The sequence below is a fragment of the Pelodiscus sinensis genome, chromosome 10 (assembly GCF_049634645.1).
Source record: "Pelodiscus sinensis isolate JC-2024 chromosome 10, ASM4963464v1, whole genome shotgun sequence".
Classification (NCBI taxonomy): domain Eukaryota; kingdom Metazoa; phylum Chordata; order Testudines; family Trionychidae; genus Pelodiscus; species Pelodiscus sinensis.
The window spans coordinates 42,439,570-42,452,652 of NC_134720.1; the positions used below are offsets into that span (position 1 = coordinate 42,439,570).

At 40.5% G+C, this 13,083-nt stretch overlaps 1 protein-coding gene across 16 annotated transcripts in view; it reads left to right on the forward strand.

Annotated features, from left to right (window-relative positions):
• Positions 1-13,083, forward strand: part of NAALADL2 (N-acetylated alpha-linked acidic dipeptidase like 2) — a 978,641-nt gene that overhangs the window by 789,578 nt on the left and 175,980 nt on the right. The window lies entirely within an intron of this gene.

Here is a 13,083-nt window from a genome sequence, read left to right on the forward strand (position 1 = left end):
GGTACTGAGGGTCCTGGGTTTGAGTCACACTGATGATGTAGGTTAGGAGGTCTTTTGTTCATAGTCACTCATATGTGTAGATACCATCTGGAAACTGGAATGAGGTAACATTCTGAGAGTACTGAGGTTATATAAGCACTTGCTCCATGATCTTAATAACTCTATTGCATTTTTCTGAATTCCCTCTGTGTGTTTGTATTTCAGATGCTCAGAACTGTTGATAGTATGTGAGCTATAGTCTTACCACATCTTTTATTTGTACTATGTAATTGTTGCTTTCAACAGATGCTTAAATTGTAATTAATTTATAAGATTTACCTAATTTGATTTGTATTTGTTACTAAGAATAGGTTGAACCTTTCTAGTCCAGAACTCTCTGGACTGGAAAAATCCATCATCAGAATGATTTTAGTTAGTTGGATATTCACTTTTTCATGGGTGAGGTCAAGTTTCCTATGAGCCATCAGTCCTAACTCTCAGGGCACATCTACACAGCAGGGCAAAAGTCAAATTAAGATACATAACTTCAGCTACGTTATTTGCGCAGCTGAAGTCGAAATAGCTTAATTCAGCTTTTGACACTGTCTACCCAGAAGGAAGTTGAAAGATAAACGCTATTCCTTTGATTTCCCTTACTCCTCGTGAAATGAGAGTTACAGGATTTGGAGTAAGAAGTCTTCCATCTCAACATTATTTTGAAATAAAGGCTTGCTGTAATGAAGCACACTTTGTTATTTCAAAATAATATCAGTTATTCTGAAATAACACTGCTGTGTAGATGTGCCCCCAATGTTCTGTGCTGTTATATAGCTCTAATTTTCCCCTAAATGTCCTCTAACAGCCCAGTAAGCAGTAGAAGTGTTGGTAATGCTGCTAGGCAATGTTAACCTCCTACGGTTGGGAAAATTCTCTTGTTCAGAACCAGTCAAGTCACAAGGGTGCTGGAGTAGAGAGATTCAACCTGAACCAATGAAATCCAGTATCTACTACAGATAGTTGTTGATGGCAAGAGTTTATTTGAACCAGTGCAGGACACAGCTTAGAGAGAAATGTAGACAAGTAGAAAACCATTTCAGTGCTATTTCAGAAATTGTGTTTAAAAGCACCAGAACTCAGAAAGAAACTATCAATCAACATCTTTACATTTGCTGCATTTACAGAATGAAGAAGCATTTACCTTTAGATTTTAGTTTCCTTAGATCCCATGTAGGAAATATTTGCCTAGCATGAACTTAACATCTCAAAGATAGGTCATTTCTCTTTGTTTCAGTTGTTCATACTTTGTGAAGATGGATGGTCTTCTTTAATGGTCATATTTTTCTTATTTTTAAATTCAGTAGATGATTTGAGTGTAGGAAAATATTATGCACTAAGAGTAAGGAAACTGATCAAATTAGATAGATTTACATTTCCTGGTCTCTTTAGAATAGTAAATTAGTCCACGGGTAGTATTTATCTCTTACATGTAGTGTAAAACTCCGATTATCTGAAGAAGTGGGCTGTGCCCACAGAAGCTCATGATACCATTTACATGTTTTGTTAGTATATAAAGTACTACCAGATTATTTGTTGTTTTTTAAGTTTATCCTGTACAGACTAACTCGGCTATCCCCTGAAGCGTCCGAACATATAATGTGTAATGCTTTATTAAAACAAGTCAGTATTAAGTGTCTCTTCTTTGACATTTTTTAAAATAGGATTATGACAGTTCTTAAATTAATACAAAACAGTGAAATAAGTATTTAAAAAGCACAACTAAGTTGATAAACTTTTCTTTTTAACCTAAAATGGAATGTTTGAGTTCTAATTTGCATTTTTTATGATGGCTAAATTACCATAAGTTTCAATGGAGATTTGGAATGCTAGGAAATTAGAAGTGAGTCCTTGATTAATATGGCTTTGACGTAAGCCACTCAAAGTCATATTCTTTACCCCAAAGGCTAGAAACCTGATTTTTCCTTGACCCTCAAAATGATTTTTTTTGTCCAAGAAAATATGGACTCTGTCTGGGGCAATACTGATCCGTAAAAGTCCTTGGCAGCATTTTTGACCATGAACTTCATGAGAATCAGCTGGGTTAATAGAGAATATAGGACTTGAGGCCAATTCTAAATTCTATAGAGGTCGTTCTTATCCTAATTTCTTTAAAGTCTCAAATACTAGGCCTTATGGGATTTACTTTCCTTTTGGCAAATATGTCCCCATGTCACATTTCCATATTTTAGTGAAAAATCTCCATTTTTAACATGAAAAATGTGAAAACTCAAGCTCAGTGTATTTTCTGAGTTAAATTCATCTGCTTTGTGATGAATGTTTTGTCTCTGCAGAAGTTTATCTTCTTGCAACAGTACAGAATAATTTCATTAAGACAGACTCTGAACTCCCATTAAAAGTAACCAAAGCAGTATTAATATTCCAAGGGATTTTTTTTTTAGAAAACTCTATGCATCATATTGTGAGTTACAATATTCATGAGCTGGAATTAGAAGTTTGCTGTACAAACTAAGGAGTCAACATTTTATTCTTGCTTACTAATGAGTTCTTTCATTCTACACATAAATTGCATTGAAAGCAAGTCTTTAATCAGTCTACTATAGAAACTCTGAACATTTATATTTTAATCTTGTCTGCTTATCCTTTTCTGTGGTGAATATTAGAATGGAAGGAGTCATTTCTCTACTACTTCATAGGTTGCCTCTATATGACTATATTTGCAGAATAGTTCTGCTTGGTCTGCCACCTCCCTGCCTGTCTTTCATTTCTCTCTCTGGACACAGAGGACTATTTTCATGACTCAACCCTCTGGCCACTTCACTGTAGTCCTCCTGTTCCAGAGTAATAAAGTCCCACTGAGTGAATTGTCTCAGGCAGTCTTCTGAGCTACTGCCTTGTCTGTGCCACTCTCCTCGAAGCTGATGTGAGAGTCCAAGTCCATGCATGAGTTCCAGCCCACGGACCAAGTGCCTGGCAACCACACTCTGCTTAAGTCTGACCATGTTGGTGTTTCCCTGGGCTCTTTTATACCTTTCTTCCATATCTCTGCCTTGCCTCTAGAGCTTCCTCCACTCTCTGTAGCTACTTCATTCCTTTGGCTTCTTATCAAAGTCTGTAGTTCCAGGCAGGATTCTAGATGTTGACACATCTGGCTGGAGCCTACACTCTGAAACCCTGGGCTCCTCAAAGCGTAGGCTCCAGCCCAAGCAGGAATGTATACACTGCTATTTTCAGCCATGTAGACCATACTCTGTGAGCCTGAATCCATTGATCCAGATGCTGTGACTTAGGCTATGTCTAGACTGCAGGCTTCTTTTGGAAGAAGCTTTTCTGGAAGAGATCTTCCAGAAAAACTTCTGTCAAAAGAGAGCATCTACACAGCAAAAGTGCAACAAAAAAGTGATCTGCTTTTTCGAAATTTTGGAATTACATTGATTGGATGCTATCTCGCATTTCAGTTGTGATTACTGTGGATGGAGTGGTCACCAGGGCACCTGTGCTTTTTCCTGGATACCTCTTCTTTTGAAAAAACAGTCTTGTGCATTCACACGTGCATTTTTCCAAAAAAGCTTTTTTGGAAAAAGGCTTCTTCCTCATAGAAAGAGGTTTATTGCTGTCAGAAAACCCCTCCATTCTTTCAACTTTCTGTCAAAAGAATGCAATAGCAGTGTGGATATAAGTGTAGTTTTAACAGAAAAATGGCAGTTTTCCTGGAAAAACTCTGCAGTGTAGACATAACTTCAGTGTTGCGAGTATTCCTTTGTAGAGTAATCATACCCTTGGGCACCAATCACAAAACCAGTGGAGGAGGACATTTTAACCCGAGTCAGCCTTTTCTTTCTCAGAACTTTCAGAACCTGCCACCTTGACCCATTGACTCACCATCTCACATGCCTCAGAATCACTGGAACCCCATGCCATGGAGACCTTCATGTCCACCAATTAACCCCTCTTATTGGCCTTATAGAGTATCCTGGGAATAGTACTCACTTTTAGAATCAATCCTGTTGGCCGGGGAGTCACCACCTGCCTTCCCTCCAAGGGAAACATCAGATTTGCCCCTGAATCCAAAAGAGGAGGAGTAATACTATGCCTCAGCTCTGGCAGTTCTACCAGAACTGGTCAGACAGCCATCATTATAACTTGATGAAGCTGTGACTTCAACATGCTCTTCTTCCCCTCTTCAGGCAGTTCCAAGACCACCTCTGTAAAGCTGCCAGGGAATTTCAGATTCCACTTGAGGAGATTCAGGACTCCCAGCACAAGCTCTTAACATCCTCCACACCTCTAGATCTATTAGAATACACTTCCCAGTTAAGAGGTCATGCAAGAGCTATTTAGAGCAGTGTGGCATGCTCCCACAACTTTCACTTTTACCACCAAAGGGACAACGTGATATTGTTATGTGCTGGCTAAGCAGGGTTCAGAATACTTCTAACAGATTTGCCCCCACAGACAAGGAAGGTAAACACTTAGATCTACTGGAAAGGAAGGTTTTCTCGTCTTCCAGTCTAGCATAACCAATTATCATGAGCTGTTGGCTAAATCTGATTTCCTTGAACTATGCTAAGTTTGAGGAGTTTGCCAGCAGCCTCCCAACAGTAGGATCATACTTGTTTCTTGTGATGAAATCATCAGAATGAGGGAATAAGAAATCACAGTACTGGAGAATAAAATAAACTCCAAAGCTGTGTCTAGACTGGCCAGTTTTTCTGGAAAATCAGCCGCTTTTCCGGAAAAACTTGCCAGCTGTCTACACTGGCCTCTTGAATTTCCGCAAAAGCACTGACTTCCTACTGTAAGAAATCAGTGCTTTTTGCGGAAATACTATGCTGCTCCTGTTCGGACAAAAGTCCCTTTTGCACAAAAATTTTGCGCAAAAGGGCCAGTGTAGACAGCTGAGATTTGTTTTCCCCAAAAAAGCCCCGATCGTGAAAATGGTGATCGGGGCTTTTTTGCGGAAAAGCGCGTCTAGATTGGCCACGGACGCTTTTCCGCAAAAAGTGCTTTTGCAGAAAAGCATCCGTGCCAATCTAGACACTCTGTTCCGAAAATGCTTTTAACGGAAAACTTTTCCTTTAAAAGTGTTTCCGGAAAATCATGCCAGTCTAGACGTAGCCAAAGGGAACAAGCCTGGCTCAGCTTGAGCAACAAATGTGCCCTTGCACTGAAGTGAGCCACTTGACTGATCATTGTCCTCTTTCTTTCCCTTATTTAGCCCATAAAGTGATACTGATTGGCACAGCTGTGAAGATCATTTTGAAGTATAGTCAGTCTGCCTCTCAAAAAAGCAATTAGTTATTACAGAATAAGCTGCTAATTTATGCTAGATGTATTTTTTAAAAAACTTATTAATTTTTGCTTGGTTTCATAAAAAGTAGCATTTAAGGATCATTAAGTAGGAACTTACTGCAACTGGTGAAGTGATTCATAGAAATTAAAGTATTTTTTTTTTGATGGAGGAGTTGTTTTGCACTTATAAAAGAAGTGCTTTCGGGGATTGTCTGTACAGGCAGTCCCCGACTTACGCGGATCCGACATATGTCGGATCCGCACTTACAAACGGGGCTTTTCTCGGTCTCCCTGGTCTGCTGGGGGGGGTCCAGCAAAGCCGCTGGAACCCCCCCCCCCAGCAGACCAGGGACACCCGAGCAAAGCCGCCGCCTGGGCGTCTTTGCTCGTTTGCCCGGGAGCAAAGCCGCCCAGGCAGTGGGACCCCCGCCTCCTGGGCGGCTTTGCTCCTGTCCCCCAGGCGGCGGCTTTGTTTGGGTGTCCCTGATCTGCTGTGGGGGTCCAGCGGCTTTGCAGGGGGACAGGAGGACAGGAGCAAAGCCGCCCAGGCTCGGGTCTCCCTGGTCTGCTGGGGAGGGAGCGGGCGCAGCTAGTGCGCCCCCCCCCCCCCCCCCAGCAGACCAGGCTTTTGTTGCCAGACGCCTCGGATAGAGCAGCTGGGGTGCTGCCGGGTTGGTCCTGTGGGAACTTACCAGGCAGCGCCCCAGCTGTTCTGTCCCAGGCTCCAGATTCAGCAGCTGTTGAAACTGATCAGGCCGATTCCAGGAAGCTGGGGGCAGAGCAACTCTGCCTCCGGCTTCCTGTAGTCAGCCCCTGGTCAGTTTCAGTGGCAGCAGCTGAATCTGGAGCCAGTTCCAACTTATATACAAATTCAACTTAAGAACAAACCTATAGTCCCTATTTTGTACGTAACCCGGGGACTGCCTGTATTAAAAATGAAACAAACTTTAAAGACTATTCACCTTAAAATTGCGAGGGGGAATTTTGTAAATGACATGGCTTTAAACTGAAATACGAAAAAAAAACCTATGGAACAAGAAGTGCCATTGGACTATCATGCCAAGACCATTAACTGATGATATAATGTCACTGCATGACATTAAGAAATGCCATGATTTCAGTGAAGTTACGCCTCAGTGATGTTTACAGTGATGTTACTGAGAATATGATTTAGGAGAACTGAACAGGGTGCAAAAGGACTCAGTTTTTCTGCTCATCTCATAGATAGCTACTGTATGCATCACAAGTGGGACAGTTAAGCAACTTATTTAGTCCTGTAAGTATCCCTTGAACTGTATCCTAAAGTAACCATCACTCATTACTCTTGAAAGAAACAGTCTTTTTTCCCCCTAAAGCAGAATTCACTTCCTCTGGTGTCTATGCTTGGTGAGTTTCTAGTGACACTGACATCCTCAATGAACATGATAAGAGAGGCTGCATGCTCCCAGAGACCAGTCTTACAAAGAGGATCAAAGAAAAGCTTCCCTATGCCAGCAACGGGTAGCGCCTCTGGAAGTGCTGTAAGGGAAGATCTCCGACATCGGAAATGTTACCTAACCTACCTTAATGCTTCATGTTAGTTTATTCCTATGCAGTCAGTCCAGATTTTGATTCTCATTCAGAGCTGGGGCTGTTGAGAGAGAGGAGTGTTTGAAACAGATGTGCCTGCAATACAGGGATTTCAGCCTGGGAAGAACCTCGATGCTTTGATAGAAATTTTAGTGCAACTTTTTGGGGAAAGGAGGAGGAAACAACAAAACAAATGAAAGTGTTAAGTCTGAATGCCTTCCCAGTCTCATACCTTTTACACTTTCAACTTTGCATGTGTGAAGATTGCTGTAACTGATTTGGTACCAAATTATTTACAGATGCAATTTAGATGTTGAGCTGCTTAACTCATTGTCCCTATGTGGGTGGCAGGTAGGTGTCTTAAGATCAAATAATTAAATTTGAAATAACTCCCAAAATAACAAAATCAAAATAGCATATCCCCACAATGGGGTAGCCTCAAAATTAGTCTGAGGCAGGCTCTGTTAATGAGGTGTGCTACCTTGATTTAGAGCCCCAGGAAGCACTGGGGAGTAATTACTTTGACTTATTCTGGAGAGTAGTTATTTTGAAATAGCAGCAGCGGAGGGGCTACTGCTTGGGGGAAGTGTACTTCATACAGGTACCACCCATCTTCTGGGCAGCACCTGTATAAAGAAGATGAGTGGTACCTGTATATTCCATACCTGCCTTAGCCCACCTGCTTCTGTGGAGCTTCAATTGGACTTTTAAAGCAGCCCTCCCTTCTAGGATGACTAAAAAAGTCTGTGTTTACCCTGCTGCTGCAAAACAGTCGGTTTTGGAGCACAGATGAGAGATGTCATAGTGATGGATATTATACAACTTGATCTTGACAAGTCTCAGAGGAGTAGCCGTGTAATTTTAAAAACAGTCAGGTTGACCAGAAAACGTCTGATGTATCAGATTGAAAGTTTCAGAAGATCTGTGTGTGTTATTCATCTTGTGAAACATTGTCTTCCTTTCTAACTTTCCCATGGCATTTTGTGTCCTAGCAAATATGTGACTTGCCCATTTCTGCCTTGCAAAAATTCAATCTGTCTATAGCATTTCCAGATAGCTCCCCTAGGAGGCACTGATCTAGTTGACACCCATTGACTTCAGTAGGCTCTGGAGCAAAGCTTCAGTGACTTACTGAGTTTTGTTCTGATCTTTTTGACATTGCCCAAACCTGCATGTGAATAATTACAGCATAAATGTAATGAAGGACCAAATTCAGAATCTAGTGTGACCTTGCTGATATGAGACATGCATCTGACGAAGTGGATCTTTGCCCACGAAAGCTTATGCTCCTACACTTCAGTTAGTCTGTAAGGTGCCACAGGACTCCTCGCCGCTCTTGCTGATATGTACAAAGGAAAATAACATTGCTTACAGTGTGCTTTAATCATATTAACCTAGCACATCTGAAACACATCATATGGTTTGCAGAAGACAAAACAGGAAATACAATCCATGCTATCCTAATGAAATGCTTAAAAATTCAGTACCTGTCTCTCTCAGGGTCTCCTACTCACCACTTGACAGTGCCTTCTGAGGAGTCAGCTCACCACTGTCAGTATCCTGTCCAGTGGCTGCTTAACCTGTTACCTCAGCCACTTGCTCTGTGGTTCCTCTCTCACTGGTCTGGAGCTTCAGGGCCTCTCCCTCATGGCTTAGCCCTCTGGCCAAGTCTCCATTCTCCTCTCCTCTCCTTCACAATCTCCTGCCTCAATCTCAAGCAGTCTTCACCTGACTGCATTACTCGCACCGTGGCTGCTGGGGGACACCTGTACACTGGGTTCCAAACCAGGGACACTCAAATCAACCATTCAGGTCTCTCTCTCTCAAGCCTTCCTTCATCCTTGGACTGCATCGTCCCCTGCCTTCTCAGGCCCCATCTTTCACATCTCTGCAGGCCCCCTGCCTCCAGTCTATGCCAACTTCCTCTCTATGAATCATCCCCAGATCCTTCCCCAGCTGGAGTTTGTCAGCAATTAGGACTTAGCACTCTATGGCGTTCCATTGGGTGGGGCTGTAGTGTAATTGGCCTCTAGCCTTATTAACTCAATCCTTGCTGGTGTGGCGTGAACACTCCATCATACAGAGTTTTTTCCTCAGATGGTACCCTTTAAACGTTTATTTGCACCATATTGCAAATAGATTTTCATATGGTGTGCCTGGAAAAATTTGTCAGTATTACAGCGTGAGGAAATCAAACAGCAAAAAAAGAGCATAAAGCAGGTTTGAAAAGCAAGGTAAATGCATTGGCGAAGGAATTATTGCTAACAATCTGTGCTGTCTCCTGCTGCACTTGGAAATAATGGAATATTTTAATGTAGTGTCCTAAGATAGGAAAGCACATGTTAGAACTGCTGGTATCAAGGTATTAAACAACATGTTGAGACTAAGTATTGCAAACACCCAGATCAGTGGGAAATATTGTGTATGTTATAATACTTAAGCATAATAGCCACTCCTTTTGGGTGCCTGATGTCACACAATCTTTCTTTTCAAAAGTCCGGAGCACCCATAGATTCTATTACAAGTGATTGTAGCACTTTGGAAATTAGGGTGTGAGTGAGGAAAAACAGATGTGTATAAGTATATAAAATGTAATGAATGACAAGTAGAGCTCTCTGAAATACTATCAATTACATTAATAAACCTCTACATTTGAGGTTTTCGCGTTTGATTCGATTCACTTTCGGTTTACAAAAAATGTTCTGACTTGGCAAAATGCTGGGAATTTTTGTGAAACACGATACATGTTCAAAAGCTCAGACTCTGAATTTTCAGTAGCAGCACGGTCAGTTTCTACATGGACACACAAGTAAATCTGAAAATGTCAGTGGTTTATTGTGAAAATGCAAACACGCACAGTTATGTGATTACTCTGCCAGATCTTATTTACCAATTTACATGATTGTGGGAGTAGTCTTATTATTCCAATACAACATAGAGAAACAGAGTTTCTCTGTAACATTGTCATGTTGGAAACAAAAAGGTACTCAGCATTGAAACTGTGTACAAGTACTGTACATTAGATGTATGTTTCTCTGCTTTGGTGGCAGAGGGCAATGGAGCTATGGAAGGCCACTAATTTTACAAGCTAAAAAATATGCTTCTAGACTAATATTCCTTAGGTGAGCCCTGAAAATATCTAGGTAAAAGAATTAGATAAATTCATGGAGGTTAGGTCCATCAGTGGGTATTAGCCAAGATGGGTAGGAATGGTGTCCCTACCCTCTGTTTGTCAGAGGCTGGAAATGGATGACAGCAGAGGGATCACTTGATTACCTGTTCTGTTCCTTCCCTCTGGGAATTGGCCACTATTTGAAGACAGGATACTGGGATAGTTGGACCTTTGATCTGACCCAATATGGCCGTTCTTATGTTCTAGCTTATAGTTAGAGATGTATTCAACATTGTTATTTTGGACTTAACTCATCCATTTTAAACTAAATTGCACACATATTCCCTACATGATGTCTCTTTGACTAGGCAATTGTGTTTGTGGCATGATTTCCACAAACAAAAATTATTAAATGGTGTGTGTTTGTGTGTATGTATGTGTTTAATATTATGTACATGTACTTGTATGTGGACATGTAAGTCATACGGCATTTTAATGTGGATCATATATGTTAAAGTACGAAAGTCAGGTTTAGCTATTTTTAAATGTCTGTCTGTTTATTGAGCTGAATATATAAGGAGCATCAGACAAGTTTCTAATGTGACTTCAGTTTTCTGAAATAAGACAATTGACTTCAATCAGACTACTTATGTCAGTAAGTACTGCTCGGCATGAGTGACGGTTATACAATCAGGCTCATAAGGAAGGACCGTGAAAGGTCCCAGCTATTATACCGCACTTTCTAGACAAGAAGTCAACCTTTTTGAAAAGTGAAGCTTGTTTCTTTCTTTCCTTTTGATCACATGAGAGAGCTAAACACATTGAACAACAGACAACCTTTCCGAGTACATAGAGTACAGGATCTGGCTGGTTTCATAACAGTGCCGAGTGGGTGGATTTTTCACTTTAAACAGTCACATATTGTGAAGTTGTTAAATGTCTGCCTAATGTGTTTGAAAACTCCTATTTAAAGACTGGGTGACAGGTTAAGCGAGACACTAGGAATTAAAGGACCCATCAACCTAAAAATTAAACTTCTCTCTGAAGTGTTTTAACAATTATGATTCCATGGAACACATAAGATTAATATTTAATTCTTCTATCTGTCTTTCTTGATGTTTTTTATATTCCTTAAAGAGCAAGAATTTTGGCTGGTGTAAATTGTTCTAGCTCCATTTATGCCAATGGAGCTACACTAATTTACATTACCTGGGATACAAGCTCTTTGTTTAGGGCTAGATCAGTTTTTTTCTTCTGGCTTCATAGTCTGCCAGGTTCCCTTGATGATTCTTTGAGTCTTGACACAACAGTAGGAGAGAAAACAAATAATTAAGAATAAATGAAAACGGGATTGTAAAACCACAAATAATTGGCAGTTGGAGTCTAGGTCGGAATATCACCTGAAAGTACTTTACATAAAGTTATGCCAGATTCCAAAGCCCTTCTTCCTGTGGAATTATGCCTTCCCTCAGCACAATCTGACTGAGGAGGTGACACTACTTGTGCTGTAGGATGTGTGCTATTCTGTATGTGAAAGAAAGAATATTAGGATCTGCCTCTTTATTTATAATTGACTAGTCTCATACCATGTATGAAGCAGGCTATTGAATTACCGGGGGCACTAAACAGTTGTAACATACTATATAGACAGTCATCCAAGTATTGAGGACTACTTAAACCTTCTACTATTCCTAAGAAAATCTAGGTGTCATATTTTCTATAATATTGAAAGCCTCTCTGCCTATTTTTAAGGTGCTTAATTACCTAATGCATTTGAAAGCTGCATTAGTACATGATGTTGGTACTCAGTCTTGGGTTCATTTTCTAGCTCTCAGCTTTCATTTACTGCACTTTCTTTGCTAAGTTTCACCATTAAGTACTCCTGTGGAAGGATTATGAAGATATTATTGAAGAGAATTTTTAAATCAATAGCACAGAAAATTGTGCTATGTAGTTTCAATCTTTCGATTGCATTTCACTCTTTAACTCTTTGTCTGTGAGCCTCCGTAGTGCAGTCCTTTAAATTGCTAACATTTCATGAAACACTGGCATTTCAGATGAGATGACCAAATATCTTATGCAGCACTCGGATGTTACCAAGCTGGGATGCTAAGCTAGACGTGTTAAGCAACTTGCAGTCTAAAAGACCCAGATTTTACCTTTAAAGACATATTAGGAAAGACTGTAACTAATAAATAGGGCTATTCCTTATAAAGAACTAGGAAAGCCATATTAGATAGACTAGAGCTGTGAAATGTAGACTTGTATTGTTAAAGAACTGAAAGAAGAAAGTAATTATAGAAGTCTATGTTTACCTATATCTTGTTAGAGGTTAACAAGATATAGGTAATCATATATGTCTGTCACTATGTTCTATTGATTCAAAGATGAAAAGTGAATATTAACATTTAGATGAGCTGGGAATGTGGTAATATCATTGTCTTCATTTCTCCTTGAAGTACAGGTTGAATCTCTCTAGTCTGGCACCTTCAGGACCTGACCATGCTGATCCAGAGTATTTGCCAAACCACAGAAGGTCAATATTATCTAGCAGCAATTCAACACTATCAACACTTCCCCTGCTTACTGGGTTCTTAAAAACACTTAGGGGTAAATTAGAGCTAAATAACAGCACAGACTATTGAGAGCCAAGACTGGTGGCTGTAAACAAACTGTATGGGTCTGCGAGAAACTTGTTCACATCCATGACAAGTGGACATCCAGCTAACTAAATCATGCTGGACCATAGATGCTGCTAGACCAGAGAGAGCAGGACTAGAGAGGTTCAATCTAGATGTAATAAACTACCTGTAAATGCCAGGAGATGGACAGGTGCCTTTTGCTAATCCATGTAGCTAATTACCAGAAATGCTTAGGACGTAGGAAGACTACTTCACAATTCTAAGAAAGGGTAGAAGGGAGAACAGCAAAATAGAGACAATCGATTTCAGGAAGGCGGATTTTGGTAAGCTCAGAGAGCTGATAGGTAAGGTCCCATGAGAATCGAGACTGAGGGGAAAAACAACTGAGGAGATTTGGCAGTTTTTCAAAGGGACATTGTTAAGGGCCGAAAAGCAAGCTATTCCAATGTGTCGGAAAGATAGAAAATACGGCAA